Raw genomic sequence first — 19,892 nt, 5'->3', positions numbered from 1 at the left:
TTGTGTAATTTTCCTGCCTTGACACGACATCTTGTTTTGTGCGGTGACAGCCTTATGCTGCCGTTTTGGGGACAGGGGCAAGGGTAGCAGCAGTGGGGTGGGTGGCTCCATGGAGACGGCTCCGAGTTATTAGGCTGTTCCTTCTGGTACCAAATTCCCCACCAACTCTACCGTTCTACTCACACACACATGTTCAAACACACAACCACCACTTCCAGCCTCAACTGATGGAAGTGTGCTTGACGTTAGATGGCTGCAGGGGGTATGAAGAGGTCCAGACATGTGAGTGTTCAGTTGGTGAACAGTGTGCAGATTAATTTTTCAATGTCACTTTGTGGTTGAAGGTTTATCATTTTAGCAGCCAAGATAATTCACTTGCCAGCGCATGCCTGTAGTGGGTGTAGGCTAATGTGTTGGGGTAGTTCTGTGGGCTGCATCAGTCTGTAATCTGTTTTATGTGAGTCATCGGCATTAATTATCATTCATAAAGGTTAAGGACAGCTTTCTTTTTAGTGCATTTTTAGTGCAGGCTATGCTGCAGTCTGAGCAATTTAAAATGTTAATAGCAGAGATTTTCCTCATTTAAAGTGCTAAAGTAAAGACCAAATGAAATTTTTCTTGTTTTTTGTACTATGGGTCATATAGTTTAGTATCAGACTTGATTTACTATAACAGTTGTTTGTAATATTGTTAGTTTAGAAGCCTAAAACTACTGTTGCATCACATTTGAGAGGTGACAAATGATTGTCAAGCCAAACAACAAAGTTGACTTTCATCCCATCCAGTAATGTTTTATGATGATTTTTATATGAATTTACTGTTATTTTTGTGCTTTCAGTTGCTGTTCCCTTTATTATAAACAGCTTGGGCAGGGTTGGGTATTAAAGTCTACTTGGTGTTATGGTAAGGAACCCCATTGTTTGAGGTAAACAGACACTTTTATAGCATATTGCATTAAACATACTTTTCCCAGATTACTGACTGTCAAGTCATAATGTAAAAAATGTTTTGGACACGATTAATGTATTTTAGTAGAACACGATGTTCTACTAAAATACATTACTCTGAAACTTGTGGATGGCGTGAAAGAAATGACAGAATACATGTTAACGCACTTTATGGGAATTCTCAGAAATATGTGGAACAATTTAAGCTGTCAACTGCTCTTGGTTGTGTTAGCATTGTTGTTGTTCCTTTAGCTTTGCTCTGCTGTGGAAAGGAGTGAAATAAAAGTGAACATAATCCACTTTATGGTGGAGTGAAACTAAATGTTAAGATAATAAAGACTGTCTATAAAATCTAATAAAGACTGATAATAAAAACTTTCCACCTGTTTGCATACAATATGTTTGAATTACCAAATGCTAGTCATCAATGCAAAAAAAATTAAATATCTGACACGATTGTGTCACTCTTTACTAATTTTTTGGGGAACCTTGTCTTTTTTTTTTTTCTTTTTTTTTTTTTAGAAGTGGGCAGATTGGAGTCCCCTCAATATTGCTTTTGGAAATCCTTCTGTTCATTGTTCCCCCCAACATTAAAATCAAATATCTGCCCATCTGCCCATTCTGTAAAAAAATTATTTTAGTCAAGTTAAGTGTTAATTTATGTATAATGTTCACCCTTCTCTGTAAAATCTGTCATGGAATTTCTAACAAGACGGTATACATTCAAAGCAAAGATTAATATTTATGGCCTTTTTGGCATTTTAGGATTCTTTTGTAATAAAGTATGATAAAGCTGAGTAAAGCATGACACTCTGTGGACACAGTAGGATTAAAATATTGACAAGAGACTGTGTTTTTTAACCCTCCAGGCCATTTTTCATCCAGTTTTGGCAGAATTCTGGCAGAGGTGATAAATCACGTCCTTTATTATCTTGGATTCTTTTCTTGCTGCAGGTTTCTTGTCGCCAGTCTTTAGCAAGCCAAATGTGAAAGCTGTGACCTCTCTGTTGCCCTCTACACCTGCTGTGGTGAATCTCACGGCTAGTCAAGGTATTAGGCAAAGATGAGACACAAAGACGACACAGAGAGCAAGAAGGTTGCTTCATTATGTTTGGAAAGTGTAGCAGTTATACTATTTATCCACTGTATTGAGTATTCATTCTTTTAAATGGTTGTTTCTTAATAAGAAGTTTTAGATATAAAAAACATCAGAATAAAAAGGTATGAAGTCAGAATTTCTTCCAAACTCCCACATTGATTTAGTCAAAGACATGCCAACATGTCTTTACTGCAAACTGGAGATGGGTCATTTAACAGGTTATATTTTTCAAGCCTTATCAATCTCAGGGGATTCCAATTGAATTTTCAGAGTCTGACAAGGAAACTGTCAAAAGAAAACAGAGAACTATCTTCCATCTGTTTTTCACACTTTCATAGATCAAAGTCATAGAAGGAAGAGTAGTCCGAAGAGGTCAGTGCGAGATAAATGATTTATCAAAGTGAACAATGGTGGGACTTCTTCGAACCAGCCCGTGCCACAGAAGCTGTCATCACAGCAGCCTTGGTTCCCACACACCCATGAGGAGAAAGACAAGAAAAATGACGCCTTTGACACATTTTACAGAAAAAGCATGGCAGGTTTACAGAAGTTCTTTAAACGTATCCTGTTTGGGTGGAGGAAGTAGCATACACTTTGACCTTTTTGAGCTCTCAGGGTTCCTGTCAAGGCTTCTGTCAGGAACTGAAAGGCAACAGTGGACATCCCTGCCTAGAACATTACTTGTCTTCTTTTTAGTTTAAAAGGGTATACTTGTAAAGTACCCAAACTAACAGGGCAAAACATTTCCAAATCGCTTAGAGTGCAACTTGATCATTTCTCATTTAAATATCCCTGTTTACTAGTCATGTAATATGAATGATCGGCACACTGACTTAAAAAATAATCTAGGAACGACTTAAGCATCATATTGTACATTACCTGCAAGCTTCTATTGCCAACATTTTGTCCATTTCACAGTTTCCAACAATCTCTCTCTTGGTTTAACAGCTTCAATTTACATAAAAATGAGCCTGCCTCGTGTGAGAGTGATGCAACATCTGTGCTGATCAGAATTAATTGAAATCTGTGATGTTGTGCGGTGCTGCTAATTCGCTGTAATACTTGCAGCATATAAAGAAGCAGTATGCCATTTAGAGACAACTTTTCACTACCCCTGATTGAGACATGAGCTAAACACTTAACTGTGTTGCATCACTGATGGCTGCTTCCTTTGTAATCTTTGTAGTCATGATTACCCCAAATAAATATGTATAACATGCATGTATGTTGTGTAATTATTGTTTGATTTCACAGCCCTTTGGAACTCTCAGCTTCTCTCCATGTTGCCCGATTGCTTAATGCCATTTAACTAATTGACAGAAAAATCAAAGAACAAAAAGCACTTTTATGGGCTCGAGCATCAACACTATCAAGCACTTGCTCTTTTCTATTTGCATTATGATAAATGGGACATACATACATGGATAACACAGACTGGGCATGTTGTTTGATATTGATCAGTCTACTAAGTCTTTGAGAATGGATTAGCATTGTCAACACTAGTGTTAATAACAGTTTACATGCACAAAACAGTCAGACAGGCACTTGTAGATCTGAAATGATAAAAACAAACATCTCGCCAAGAATTTTGTGTGTGCTCCCTGCAAAGTTTTAAAGCCATGTTAGCCTGCTCTGCAAAAATAATCTAACAATCTGCTCTTTCTGTTTCCTTTAAGTTGGAGTTGATGTGAATCACTGGGAAAACAAAGACAATGTTAATGTCTCAGATCAAAATCCACTATAAATGTATTTTACAGACATTCAGAGACCGGGACCAACACAGAATGTTTTTATGCCTCTTGGAAACCACCTGTGAGCAAACCAGAGAGAACCCACACCTGCACAGGAGGAATTAATCCTGTATGTGTTTTATCAATTTACCTCTCAGCAAACCAGAACCAGGGAGTGACTTCATTCTATAGAAAGCTTACAAAGAAAGTGACAAGGTTGGCTACTGGGAACCCAGACATCTTTCGCTACAGCTTGCATTAAGTTGAAACAGCAATGCAAGGTACCAGTCAGCAGCCTAAAGTTATTTTCTTTCATAAATTCATAAAATTATTCTTAATTTATCTCTGGAGGAAGTATATCCCACAATTCATGAACAAAATTGCTAATCAACAATCAAACAGGAGAGGCTTGCCAGAATAGATTTTAAGGAGGAAGGACACATTGGCATAATGTAAATAATATTATTACAATTAATAATGACAATAATGATATTTAAGTCTGGTCCAGCTTTTGTTCAAGCATCTACATGCTATATATACAAAGTCATTTTTATGATTTTTCAGCAGCCAGTCAGTTTAAAATATTTCTGGGAAAGATAAAACAAAGAAGGATCAGCCAACCTTAAAGAGGATTTACGAAGTTGGAGATGTGCATTTATGTGCAGCATAAATCTGCTAAAAGAATGATAGAAAAAGAATCAAACAACAAAAGTTTGTTTTGCTGCCCCCAGAATTCTTTGACCAGATTTATTAAACCACGTCTGCCTTCACATTACTTGTGATGAAAAGTGCCACTAAAATCAACAAGCTGTGAAATTTCCAAGAATGCCACTTAAAGGAAGCACTGTATGTTAAAAACTTGGAGCCATGGCTATCACACAGCTCTACCTAGATACTGAAGAATCTCTCATACGGTCAAAAGAAGAATTCTCTATAAACATTATACTTTTAGAAAATGATGAATGATTTAAATGATGTCACATGGCTCACTCAACCACAGTACATGTGACACTGTGGTGTCAATGGTACAATTACAGTCATTTATTCCATCTTAATGGGGACAAAGGGATGCTGGAGATGATGTTAGAGGGGATATAAGGGAAGTTTGTGAGGGGGCCACTACAACTAACAGGATCTGACTCTTAACCCACGTGTGCATTAGGCGGGCGATGATCTGTAAAGCTGCGCTCTGCTGGGGTAGCCTACACTACTGAGTCTCTTTTACGCCTTGATCTATTGCCCCGCTTTAGCTCCGACGATCTATCACATAGAACTGGCAGTAACGGATGAGAATGATCTGCTGGAAAAACTCTCTCATTTGTCTCTGTCGCAGCCAGTGAACTAGAGGAGACGCTAATACAGGGAGACGGCCAGGGGAGGGGATATAATTATGTCTCTGCACTCTTCTGCTCACTGGCTGAGCATGGAAGGCATATTAGGATATAATAAAGCCCAGCTACTTCTTTCCCCCTTGACATCTTTTTTCCACCATATTTTCCCTTTCACTTGCTATCTCTTGACTTCTATTTATGCATCTATTGTTTTCCTTTAACAGTATTCTATTATTTCACTCAAAGCCATGAGAACTCTTCATAAATGGCCCGACATATTTGCTTTTTTGTCTTCTCTTTTCAGAAATACTTGTGTGAAGCAGCAGTGATTCAGGAATTCCAGATGATTTAACCAAAACATGGAGTACTAAATCAGAAGTGCAGTCTAAACCTTGGATATTTTGACTTAAAAGCAGTTCATTGGAAACTATTTCATCTGTAGAGATAAACTTACTTTACTTACAGTATATATAAGAAATTAGTTTGCATTTAATTTACAATCTCTTCATACTGCATCAGTAATATGAGACTCAGACTCAGTCATCGCTTAAACACAGGATTCAGTTTGAAGAATTCTTATAAAAAAAATTCCACACATGATAGATTCACCTAACATGATTATACAGTATTTGTGTGCAAATCACTGGCTTTCTCCAGATGAGTCTCAGCAAAATGTATGACGTTTCAATCAACAGGGTTTTTGGAAAGAGGAATAAATACACCGTCCCAGCAGCCAGCTGTCTGCAGTGTCTGGCCATGCAGCCTGAATTGCATTTCTCTCTGGGTTCCAGTTTGGATTTAGTGATAACTGCAAAGGCCAGGCAGCACTTGGGTTTTGACTGCAAGCCGACGGCTGAGCCAGAGCTGTTGCCTCCCATCTGGATTGTTGTAGATAGGACTACAGGCATCATCTAAAACCTAGAATTTAAGCTGAATTGCGCCAGCTGTCGGCCAAATGAGAGGGAATTTTTGTAGATAATGAATGTTTTTTAAATGACTAGATAGAGACAAATGTCCTGCCTTTTTACCATTATTTTTTATATTTGCCTCCTGGAGTTATTTTGTCCAACAATTTATTTCCTGGGGCCAAATCGTATTTCAAAGATAAGATTAGCAATGAGTGCTCCTTTCTGAGCTGACAAAGACATACTAAAACTATATAAACATAATGTTTTACAATCACAATAAAATTATGTTCCAGTGCAACCTAAACTTCCTGACCGAAAGATAATCCCCTAAAAGTTTTGAAAGACAGCAGCAATAAGCAAAAGTGTGACCACTCCAAAGATAATTCATAATGTTATTACATATTTAACGAGGCAATATTTGGCTTTTCTGACCTTACCTGAAATCATTTTCACATGATGCCTGCCAATTGGCCAGTTTGTCATGGCTTAAAGAAAGTCACGATTTTCAAGGGATAAGAACATCCTTTAATAGGACTCCAAAATAAAATTATGAACCCTAAATGAACATGGCGTGGGCTTATCAACCACAAAAACAATAGCAGATAGAGATGATATGTATAGGAAATAAGCAATATTTCTGGTGCAGCGTGCATATTGTTGTTGTGACTGTTGATTTGAATTCTGAAATAAAACAAAGTTGTTGGATTTTACTTTCGCAACCTAAGACTTGCATTTATTCACTGAGATCGTTTCCTTGTTTTTCCTTATCAGGCTCATGCAGGACTTAAAATAAATACAGGGAGATCTGCCTCTTAACCTTCAAACAAAAGTAAGTACCTATTGTAAGTGTCATGCTGCAGAGAAGACATCCGCTGCATGACTGGTGAGTCAGCTGCCCCTTTGCCTATTAAAGCTCCAGTAGGCAGGAAACAACCACTGTGTTATGGTTATAGTTCCTTCCTAAAGCCTGGCACAAAGGCACAGAGGAGATCTGCAGGATGGATGCATGTTCACATGTGCGTATTTAGCTTGAACGGCTTCAGGTTATATGCATGAGTACATTCATACACTTTTTGGCCTCACAGTAGCTCATGCACCCATATACAAATGACTGTGTGAAACAATTAATTGAATTTACTGTATTTGTCTTTGTGTTGGTATAAAGTGACTAAACAAGTGAGGGAACAAGATTCAAGCTCCAGTGCAGTATAAGTAGATCAGGTACAGAAGTGGAAAAGTAATTGAAGGGTTTTTGAAAAAGTGATTCTTCAGGTGATTCTTGAAGGTAGAGCAGTTCTGACAGCATTTAGAACCTCATTCTGCCATGTTGGAATCAGAAATAAGAACAGATTTGATTTAAACTGCTTTGTATATTAAGGATAGGAGTACTGGTGAAATTCCTGGGAGGATGTAGTGGTCAGGAAGGACTACATGCCTGCAAGAATGATTTTAGATTGATGCAGACCCTCCTGTTATTCTGTAGTCAAGGATCAGTGACTTGAAAGATTCTGGAAGCCATGGGCAGCCAGTGGAATTCAATAAGCAGTAAAGATATGTATGTCCTGTTGTCTTGATGGCTGCTAGGACACATGCTAGAAGAACATTGCAGTTGCTGTGCCAACAAAGCTTGGCTTGTACCAGGAGTTGGGTGGATGGGTACCGAGTTTGACACAGCCTGATTTCAATGTCTGTCAAACAACAATAACAACTGGTTATCAGTCATGACACGCAGGTTTTTGGCAACCTTTTGGGGGGCAATGTGGTTAAAGAAAATGTAGATGGAGGATTTTTATTTATTTATCTATTTTTTTGTAAATCAATCAAAACATGTGGATGAGAAAAACATCAGCAAGAGGAGAAAAAGGGCAGTAGGTGTTGTGGTTGATTGAATTTTCCTTTAATCTATTCCACAATGCTATGCTGTAAATAAAGAAAGTATCTCAGTTTGTCTAAATCTAATTTACACAACTGCTTTTCCAAAACATAAAAATCTGAACTCCTGTTGCTTATGAACATACAATATACTTTAAGCAAAAGTGCTGATTGTTTTTGAAATAGCACAAAAGTAAATTATCTCACTTTTAATGTAGGGTGATACAATCATATAAATGAGAAGTTGAGGACAAGTTCTCAATGTTAAAGATGGAAGAAAAATCCATTGGTATTTGCCTTCCTTCACAGAGCCAAAACAATGGGCAGACATGCATAGGAGGAATTTGCAAACTCTACACAGAAAGGCCTCAACCAAGATTTGAACCTTCTTGCGGTGAAGTGATAGTAACAACCACCACTCCACCATAAACTTGATCCTAAAGAAGTAATTGTCCGAGCTACGTCTCAGATTACATGGGCGTCAGAATGTCAAAATTTATTATGGTACAATTAAAAAACTTAAATAACAATGGCTTGTTTGGACGGGCTGAAATTCTATTATCTCTTCAAAGATATGGCAGCACAGCTGAGATTTGCAAAGCTGCCTGTGATAAAACCACAAGACTTCTGGAATAACCTCTTGTGGACAGACTAGACCAGAATGGAGATGTTTGGTTATAATACACATCACCATGTTTGGTAAAAATCAAACCCAGCTTATCATTCCAACTGTCCAGTGGGTGGTGGAGGGCTGATGACTTGGGCTTGTTTTGCAGCCACAGAACCTGGACACCTTGTAGGTATTGAATCTAACATGAACTCCTCTGTATACCAAAGTATTCTAAAGTCAAACATGAGACCATCTGTCCTACAACTTGGCTAAAAATGGGCCGTGCAACAGGACAATGATCCCAAGCACACCAATAAATCTACAAAAAATGAACAAACAACCACAGACCAAAATTAACTGAAGCAACATTGTAGAGAGGAGTGGGTCAAAATCCCTCTATAATGATGTGAGCAAGTCATAGAGAAAACAAGTACTTCAGGTTTTTTGCTGCTAAAGGTGGTTCTACAAGCTGTTGAATCATGGAATGTCCTTAGTTTTTCACAGTTTCTGCATTTTTGGCTTATTTATTGTTAAATAACCTGGTATGGACCAGATCATTTTTATCTTGTGCCGATGAGTAAAATATTACAACTGAAAATGAATGTACTGACTTTTTCAAATGGCCGTGTGCATGTGTTAAACAGCTTCTTAATGCGACCAGCACCAGTGTGTGACAGTTTGTTTGGGAAGTTGTAAACACTCTGTGGTGGCGGTGGTATGCTGGTGGTTTTTAAGGCTGATCGCTTTTCTGGAAGCACATTACCTTGAAAGAGTTATTGTTGTGTCGTGTTCTTTCAATCGTCTCCATATCTCATATTTTCTCCAGGCTGTTTTTCACACTTTGTCCATAAACACCCTCCAAATTCCTCATCTCCCTAGTTTCCTTTCTGAGAGGCCTCAATTCTTCATTGGAGATGTTCAGTATTCTTCAGCCTTTGTGACATTATTCATGTATTTTTCAGAGTTCGTTAATTGCTTTTGGGAACAGTAGACACAAACATTTTAAGTGCAGTGGTTAATCAATCATTTGGCTGTGTTTGGACTGAAAATAAACCCAGTAGACCATTGATACAAAAGCAAGATGCTAATACAAACATTGTTAACAAGATGGCTGGGGCACCAGATGTCTGAAAGTCAAAGCTAAGTTAAAGCTGACTCACGTTTCTGTTAAAAACCTTTGACATGGATTGAATATCCTTAAACAAGGAGCGTAACAACACTGTACTCAACAAAATAATACAGCACTACAGCAACAGATCAGGTGATCAGGTTGTAAACAGACACAGGTCTTTTTTCTTCCCGAGGAGATGAGCAAGAGACACAAGGGGAGAGTCAATGTTAAAAATAAAACAATACATCCTTGCTTCAGAGCCATTATTTTAAACCAGCAGCAATTGAACATGATACCTGGCACAGTTGCATCATCTGCCCACTGTCTCCTTTTTACTGGATTTCATAATCCTCATAATCAGATGTGCATGAACGGTGTTTGTTACAACTTAGTTTATTTACTTTTAATTCAATTCAACACAAAATATGCCAAAATGTCTTGCTTTTTTTATATGTTACAGGTGCTGAGAAGACACATCCTTGCATCCTTGCTCGTGGCCCCTCCATCAAGCCTCCTCGAGCTACTATATTCTCTCCTCCAGATGCATTGTAGAAGTTAAGACATTGTTCAAAATGTTGAGCTGATATCAGTGTCTGGATTGCAAGGAGGATGGAAAGGAGATGAGACGGAACAGGCAAGAAATTAATTAATCAATGACAAGTGGCTATTGTAAAGAATTTAGGAATGTTTGCTCAATTTCACTATCTAATCCTCCTGAAACAGAAGTGTAGAATGTGCATGATTGTTTGACTGTGTATCTTTTTTTTCAGTAGCTCCAAACAGCAAGTTGCAAAACTGCAAAAATAACAAATTAGTTATGAACAAAACTTGCACAATGTCTGTATTGTTGTTTACTGACTGGAGCAAATCAGCCTCTCTTTGGTGGCTGCTAATAAGACTGGAGGTTTCACCTAAGCAGGTCATTTTTTTCTGAGTCCACATCTCTTTCCCAGTTGTAGTTAAATGCTGCAGTGGCAGACACTCTTAGAGAGCATAGATCCTCAAACCCCATCTCCATGCCTCACCACATGACCTGAATGTGTCCTCAGAGATCAACAGTCAATTAATTATTTTAGTTGTTTTACCCTGAGAGTAGAGAGGAGCTCGGTTTAGAACTCTGCACCGTTACTCCACTAATTGGAACCAGGATCTGTAAAAATGGGAACTTAAGTAAAACACGCCATAAAATTCTGAAGGCTAACCATAAACTAACCAATTTCTTTCATTCTTTTAAAGGGAACTCTGACTGAAACCTCCACGTAAACTTTTATGAGGATCCCTGGGGTCAACCGTAAACCCGTTAATAGAGATGAGATATGAGTGTGGCACTCGGGCCTCCCATTTCGTTTGCATTTCTTTCTCTCTTTTTTTTTCCCTTCTGTTCCATTGCATACTTGAAAGAGGTCAAATGCTGTTCGGAGTAAACACTGCCAGGAATCATGGGGCGTTTTTAATCAAAGAGCAGAATGAAAATTTGATCCACATGGACAAATTTGACCAGATAAAGGTGGATGCTGTTGGTCCATTTTGCTGTAGTTGTGTTCTTTGCACCCTGCTCACATTAATGAGAGTTTGGTGCATAGGTGTTGAAAGGTGAAGCTCACACTGTTTTAATGGCAATCATGCAGAGATGTTTTCCTTTCATGTGCAGCTTGAGACAAATCATTACCTTCATATATATGTGTGTGTGTGAAAAGATACATATTTAACCTCAAACTCTCATTGTAAATATCAGAAAATTGATACCGAAATATAGATGCTTATCAATATATAACATACAGATTAATACATACAGCAGAAATGCTACTTCTGAAATGCACGAGACATAATAACTATATTGATAGTGATTAAAAGCCCTCTAGGCCATAGCAAAATTAATAAAATATGCTCTGGCAGGACTGTAATCCTGCTAAAAACATCAGGAGAACAAATCAGAATTGATAGCTTTTTATCAAACACTGCATTGCATTGTAGCTTTAATTAAACTGTGCAACTCTAACTACTTTGACATTTTATTTCCTGATTAGGGCTTTATTAAAGATAATCATAAACTCATTAACTTGCAACCTCATGGACTTCACAAAATCTTTGTCCAAGTAAAACATTTACTAGGAATAAAATTTTTAAAAAGGGACTGCTCTGAGTGTAGTTTTGGGAATCATTATCTACTTAAATGCTCTAGCCTCAGTCTCTTTGTTGCTCTACTCAAAGCATGAGCTGTGTTTCATATCCCGTTGAGACTAATGAGAACAGTCTTGGGACCTGTTGCGGTTATTTTGACAAATTGAGCCTGTAGTTGTTTTTCCTTTTACTCTCCCATATATTGCAATCTACATGACTACTCTTACTGTAAGAGAGATGATTTGGATCTTTAGTTTTGTGCTTTCCAGCACCAAATTATAACACTGAGCACTGTAACCGCATATCCTGGGAGTGAAGCAAGTGGCCGCTGACTCATGGCAAGTCTATTAGCAAAGGAGTGATGGCAGTGCTGAAAATCTGACAAAACAATTGGTTAATTTTACAAATGATAATGATTTTTTTAAAGTCAGATGGCCCCTACAGGCAACCAAAATATAGACTTTTCTAAAATGCCATGTCACAAGAGTTCATGAGTATGTGAGTCCTTTGGTCGGCAAGGCGGCCGCCCACATTTTTTAAGTGCGACGCTAATGTCTCAAGTTACACTGTAGCCTGAGCCAAGCAATGGCCTGAGACCACCCTTCAATTAATCTTACCCTTGTAGCGGCTTATAATTTGCCATTACAAAAGCCATTAAACCTGGGGGCCTGATTCAGAGCTCATGGGACTGCTTTGGGAGGAGGGGATGGGGATCGGACAGGCCTCCAGTTGGCCCCTTGGACCCTGGACGAGCCCCTCTCTACAATACAGACAGGTACTTAAAAACAGGGTGAAAAGATCAACTTAAAGAAAACAAGGAAGATTAATGGGGAAAAATGAGGGCCCTTGAGGTCGCTTTCATCTGGGTTTGATTCAGGTCTTCAGTGAGCCATTAACCCAAAGGACAACTGTCCACCGCCAACGTGAGAAATGAAGCTCCCCCTGAGCCAACTTTGGTGCGGAGGAGAACACAGAGTCATGTGGTTATGTTTGCTCAGAGATGTACTGAGCTCATCTGGGATCCTGTAAGCAGATGCAGAAGATGTTTACATTGATGAATTTGACATCTTGTGCTTTGGACCTGCAACTTCAAGTCAAAGACAGAAGTTTTGTTTTCAGTGAATAGCTCATAGGTCAAACAGTCAAAATGAATCAGTCGAGTAATGTTTTGCCAAATGCAATTAATACAGCATGTGACTTTGTTAAATGCTACAAAAGGATGAAAGGGAAAGAGAACTAGATGATTACTAAAAGTAGAATTTGTAAGTATAACATAACTCCTAAATAACACATTTAGGAGCCACAACTGGGATAACACCCAAATGATTCAACCAGTAATCAAGGAGTCTTGACAGTCTTGGAGCACGTCTTCACACTACACAAGGACATACCGCTGCCTCATCCAAGTTCAGTTTATGACACAATATAATCTCAAAGTGATATCAGCCAACCAAGACTCAAATTTCTCCTCAAATACCATTTCATCCCTACCGAAGCACCATTGTGCAGTGATGGCAAAGGGAAAGTTTCAGTGAAACTTCATTAATGACAGCTCACTTGGGTTGACAGAAAATATCTTTTGCGTTATTAAACAAGTGCACAGATGATGTCTTTAAGAAGAGGAACTGTGGCTCCAGATTTCAATGAGCAAAAGGACTTGATACTGCTTTCTCTTCTTTTTTGCTGTTCACATAACTTGAACCTTAACAGAAATTAAGAGTTGAGTAAACATCCAGTTTGACCTGGTGGTGTCATCCTTAAATATTCATCTATATAAATATCCACCCAAGACCATAAAATGTTCTAAATAACTCTCTGATGAAGTTCTAAAACAGTTGCTTATTTTGGCATTGAGTTTTGCAGAAAGTGGCAAGGTGGACATCATTTGCACTCCTGATCTAGACATTAGCAGTTTCATTGTCACGCAGCCTCTAAAGGTGGGTGTAAATGATACAGCGCTGGATGGGAAAGTTGGAGCGCTGGTACGGTTCGTGGCAAGTACAAAGCCCACACCTGGCCCTGGAGTGAAATCAAATCTATCCTGAACTCTGTCTCTCCTCTCATTTTGCGTTGGCAGTTTACCGTGAGCAGGGTTCTGGGTCAGGAGTTAGGAGGAGTGGTTTGAGTTCAGGTCAAACACAGCGACAGCTTCACACAATGATGTGTTTCAAAGCTGTTGCATCACTGTTGCATTTGGTTCAATTACATTGGTAAGTGAACATTACAGTTGTTTTTCAAAATGTCACTATATTAAACAAATAAATGTTCTTATTAATCCACCATTTATGCCTCGCATCTTTTTAATTACTTCCAGCCAAAAAGGCCTTTACCAATAGTGGGCTTTAATTACTGCCTATTAAACTGCTTTCAGTGCATTAACACCTCCTGAATCCATTGCAAGTCATTGTGTTTTTTTAAGAGGATCAATAAACCAATTCTTCCTGGTTATGTTTTCCTTGTCTCCAGCAATCAGTTCATTGCTGATTAAATCACAGCACATTATCTCCCTGGGATTTATCTTTCCTAAATTGAGTTCCTTTCACCATCTTGGCCACAGGAGAGAGGCCAACGCCTGCTGGGAGAAAGAAATAATCATTCATTAACCTCTGACCTGAAAGGACTGTCAACTGAGTCAACTGACTGTGTTTTTCCCCCGTGCCTCCTGAGCGCCCAGCCAAGGCAAATTGGCAATTTACACACTTCAGCCCAAACTTTATTAACCTGTGCCGTGGTTTGATGCACTCATTTGATCAGCTGGTAAAACAAAACACACATTGTCTCAGATCTGAATTGCATATGTTTAAGGGGGAAAAGTGTTTTTGCTTGGTGCCTGTTTGTGACTTTAAGTGTTACAGATTGATGATTTGTGATCGTTGCGACGGATCCAAATGCAGAACAGCAGACCGGAGGCAGATGGAAGCTCAACTCGGGACTTGATTTAAACAAACAAAAGGCACAGCCAAGCTGGAAAAGCAGAAACTTAACTTGTGGAAAAAAACAAAAGACCAAACTAATCAGCCGATAACTTGGAGACAGAAACCTACATCTACAAACGAGTGCAAACTGAGAAGCAACAACACAGATCTAACAAAGACTGAGAAAAACAGTGGAGCTTATATACTGAGGGAGCTGATGAGATAAGTGACAGCAGCTGAGATCAGTTGACTATAGACAGGTGTGTATGGAAGAGCTGAGGACACCAAAGAGGGGGAGGGGGACTCAGGAAAGTTCTTGGTAAGTGTAGGAAACAAAGACAGAATAAATAAGAAACCGGACAAAGATCCAGACTGACTAATGGACACAATAACAGAACTGAGGCGAGACAAAACTAAGACTACAGATAACTATGATACCACAGCAATAACAATAACTAACTAAATCATAAAAGAGACTAGAAACAAAAAGCAATAGATAAATGCCCTAATAAGTAAACACCTCACAGAAACAAAACCAAAGCAGAGGTCACAGTCTGCAATAGAAAAACTGGGCAAGACATTGAAATCAAGAAACAGAAATGGATTAAAGAAAGAACAGAATACGAAGACCAATAACTCATAATACTAAGAACAAACAGTTGAAAAAACAAAAATCACAAACTGAAAATCCCCAAAGCTTAAACATTAAGTATAGAAATGGCCTAAACATACGTTGAGGGATTGGTTCTCAGGTGTCATATTTTAAGCATCACATAGATGCTGACCCACTGTCTACAGCCTTCACATGGTAATAGTAGGTGATACATTTTTTCTGCCCACCTCATGAATATCTTTACGTGTTTGCATGCATCTGATTTTTGGCTATGTTTCCTGTATCATAAGTGTTATCACAAATCACTCTGAGTCACTTTTGTCACAGTTATGGCTAAGATTGTGCAAACATGCTTTCCAAAAGCAGCCCAATGTAAAGAAAAGAAGAAAGCAAAAGGAGACTGAACTTCTGAGGAATACAATATATTTCAGCAAAGGTGCACCAATCATCATGCGTGAGACAGACAAGCTGAAATGTTAACCCAGAAAGGCATTTCTCTTGACTTTTAAAGCATTACCTTCTGTATTGATTGTGTTGTCAATGGAAGTTTTGAGATATGAATCATAGCGCTATCCCTGTCCCTGCACAGTAGCAATAAACACAACCAAGCTGCCCCAGGATCTTTCCTTCTGACATTATTAGGGGCTACAACTGTGTGAGACTCAACACGGTGTAAAAACAAACCAAATGTCAACACTGCTGCCCAAGCGCTTCTGCTATAGCCAATAGCAAATGTAATGAAAGCTTGGAAGGGTCTGTTAGTACGCCTCTGACCTTTTATACATTTATTGTACTCCTGACATTTTTCCAAGATGAAAAACTGAATGAGGTGCTAAAGCAGAAATCAGGATTTTCAACCCACATCCCCCACCCCCCTTACCATTAGAAAATCCATCGATCCAAACTCTCGAACTTCACAGAGGGTCGATGCACTGTGATTGCCAACACTAACTAACTTGTGGCTGCTCCCTTTGTAGATGTGATACAGTTTTCATTTGCTATTTTGTCACTTTTAGTGTTACTGGAAAGTGAGAAGGAAGGAAAAAATGTTCTGCCCACTGGGCTGTCTTATTTTTCTTTGGAACAAGATTGTGAACTTAAAACTGGCTAGCTGCTCTCCACATTTCACATACCCTGACCATGATGTTATTGTAGAGACAACTTGCAAACAAAACAGCTTTGGAGATCCAGTCAAGGTCAACATGATCAAATCACAGTGCATTTGAGTGTGCAGTTGTGAATAGATAATACATTTGCATGCCTCTGTTATCAAACAGGGTTCGTGTCAACTTGTGTTGACATCTTTCTTGAGTAACTCTGGTGGTCTTAATCTAAAACTGAAGGATTACATTAAGAAGCCCATATTGTGCTCATTTGCAGTGTCACAATGTTATTTTGACAGTCTTCCACTACAAGACATTCTCATTACCAATGTGTCATATACTGACTCTTGGCCAGATGCATACTGTGGTAGTTCTCAATGCACTGGGTACTTATTTCACATTGATTTCTACCGCACAGGGAGCAGTTACTGCTGCATATTTCCAGTTACCATTTTGCAGCAATAAGTGATGCTCTGGCTGTGCCAGTAGTAAATGCCAACAGATTTCTTCTGTCACCATTTCTCATCTTTATTACAACTGAAAATGCTCTATAAATAAAGAATAAGAAAGATCATCTGAGTTTTGGTGTCAGTGGGTGGCTTGAGTTTGAAACACTCAATATCAGTGTCAGTGTCAGTATCAGTATTGATGAAATCGCCTTTACTTTATATCAGATCGGAATGAAATTAGTTACAAATATGGGTTCCTAACTTCCCACGGATCACCACGTTCTGCACAACATAGTTTTAAGCAGGAAGTGACATTATTTAAATATGTATCTATACATTTTTTATCTTGGGCATGACTTTCACTAGTATAGGAGGAGTTAAACTCAACACTTTGCGGAGTTGTTACAAAATTAGTGTTTACCAGTTTTCACTGGCGAAAAATACTAATATTAGTGTGAACAGTATGGCCTACTTTAACTGGTAGTTTGTTATGATCATGTGAACTTGCTTACTGATTTAATTCATTGTGTGTGTACATGGAATACCTCTTTTAGTAAATTTTAGTAAAGCTTAAAATTATTAGATTTATTCACTAAAATCTTTTTGGTTAGGTTGATGCAAATTTGGTTAGGTTAGAAAAATATGTACTGCCTTAATACCTGTATACACTTGCATCTACTGCAAATCTCCTTTTTCTAGCATGCAGGGTGACAAATTTTATCCCATCTGGACAAGGAAAAAACATGGTGCAATCAGAAATAAAAAACCCTACTTGACATATATGACTTTGATAGCCTTGCTTATTATCTCAAATTACACAAATAAAATGATTGCTTACCCTTTGTGAAATATTAAAAACACCAGAAGACCTTTAAAGGGTTTTTGACTAACACCTTATCTGATAAATAGCCTTTTAGGACATTTTTTACGTTCATAATAGCAAAAACATTTATTTAATGCATCTGCATATGTTGATGAAACTGTTCTCTATTCTCTCATGCTTGGATGTATTACATAGTGTAATTATTTTATATTCAAAGTAATTTAAGAAAATGAGCTTTTAAAAAAAACAGGGTTTCTAATGGCAGACCCCTTCATCTTTTTGATAAATCACAACAAATACTAAAAGTTAATCATATCTATAGTCAGACAAGTAATTTCTCAGAAATCACATCAAAATTTGTCCTGGTTTTGATATCACTCATTTGATTTTTTTTAAAGATCCATATTAGTTGTATTGTTCACTATTCATGCAGGAGATTTCTGTCTGAACATTTCATGCCTGCCTGCTAGCATCGGGCAGTCGGCCTCTGAGCGGAAGTGATCGAGCAACAAGGGAGAAACAGCTGCTTAATAATTCAGGAGGCTGAGATTAAAAAGTCAGTTTGCCGGTCGCATTATTAAAAGACTGAATAATTACTTCAGAGCTCCATGTCACCGCTTCAATAAGAGATGCCTAATTTGGTTACTGCCACCTAATGTGTAATTGCTGAAAATGAACAATAGCTTCCACACAAAGAGAGGTTCACCAGATTCAATTAGAGAACACTTTGAAACTGGTAACTGGGATTTGGAATGTTATTTCTCATTGTATTAAAGACAATAAGCTGCTAGTGTATGCATGATCACATCAGTGTTTGAATGTGTTGTATGTCAACAAATGTATCTGTATGTCTGTGTTGTTAAAAGGGTCCATCTGGAAGTCTGTTGTTTTGGCATCATTTTTGTGTAAGTCTGGTGGTCTCCTTCTCATTATGCATTATGCAGATAAGGATTATTAATTAACTTAAAGAGCCCAGGAGTATACAAAATATATGTTGGCTTTCTTGAAACTTAAAAAAAATTATACTATTCTTCTAAAACAGCTTCTTTGAGCTGCCATCCGAAATACTTCATTTTAGTTCCTGTGTCTTAAAGGCCTTGTCCTAAAGTCCTGGCTCCCTGCTCTCTAACCACATTTTTAACGCTTGTATCTACAATTATCTAAGCCATTTTCACACATGAACAGTAGAAATGTTAAGGAGAATGTTCAGATAACTTGATTTTGACTTTATCTGCAGTTGCTAAACAATTATTTCACAGCAGGAGACTTTCTGCTGGAGAGGTGTTCTCAAAGGAAATTAAATGCAAATGGAAGGAATGGGCTTTGGATGAATCTCTGTCTAGAGCGCAGAGGAGGCAAAACATAACAAAAAAAAATACATGTTAGAAATTGCTGTTTTCTTTCTAACTCGCCAAAAAACTTGTGTATGAGGCTCCTTGATGACAATTTTTGTGTCGATATCTGTCAGTTTACCAGGGGACTCAGGACACAGGCGCAGGGTCGTATGGGTTCCAAGAGGGTTTATTAGTTAACAAAGCACACAGAGCACAGCAAGGTAGTGCGATCTCCAAACAGCACAAGCAAAAGGCTATGAAAAACCTAAGCGCTCTCCTCAGTAACTAAGCAGAGGAGGAGTGCAGCTATGAAAGCTACAAAACAAACTGGCTCCAAACTGGGAGGAAAAGAGAAAAGCTATGTACACTTAACGAAACGAAGACACGCTCTCAAAACGAGGCGGAATAGAACAAAAGACGCACTCTTAACAAAACAGAGGCTCTATGAAACTTTAACGACTAACTCAAACTCTCCTTTAACGGAGGTGACTATGAATGGTTACAACGAAAAATCACTCCTTGAAAATGGAGGAAAACAAGGCTATGAAACTTACCGTGTTAGAATAAATAAACTAAGGCTTTAGGTAAAAATAAATTACAACACAAGATAACACTGCAGGAGGATTGCTCACTGCAGGCTCGTGGAACTGTGGATCAAGGCTTGTGACAAATGGCTGGTAATGATGCTCATGTGGAGAGACAACATACTGGCACAAGACAAGGGAAACGCAGACTATTTGAACACATGAGGGACCAAGGCGAACAGGTGGAGACACTTGGGAATCAGGGAAGACAATGAGATGCTTGACACGGGAGGAAGGGCAAGATACCTGAAACGTGAGGAGAAGGTCAGTGATTATTCAAAATAAAACGAGGAAATAAAGGAAATGACGAGACAAAACATAAAACAGAACATAAACCGTGAA

This window comes from Leuresthes tenuis, unplaced genomic scaffold (genome assembly GCF_036924035.1).
Source record: "Leuresthes tenuis unplaced genomic scaffold, fLeuTen1.0.hap1 SCAF_11, whole genome shotgun sequence".
Taxonomy (NCBI): domain Eukaryota; kingdom Metazoa; phylum Chordata; class Actinopteri; order Atheriniformes; family Atherinopsidae; genus Leuresthes; species Leuresthes tenuis.
Note: the sequence above shows the minus strand (reverse complement) of the source record.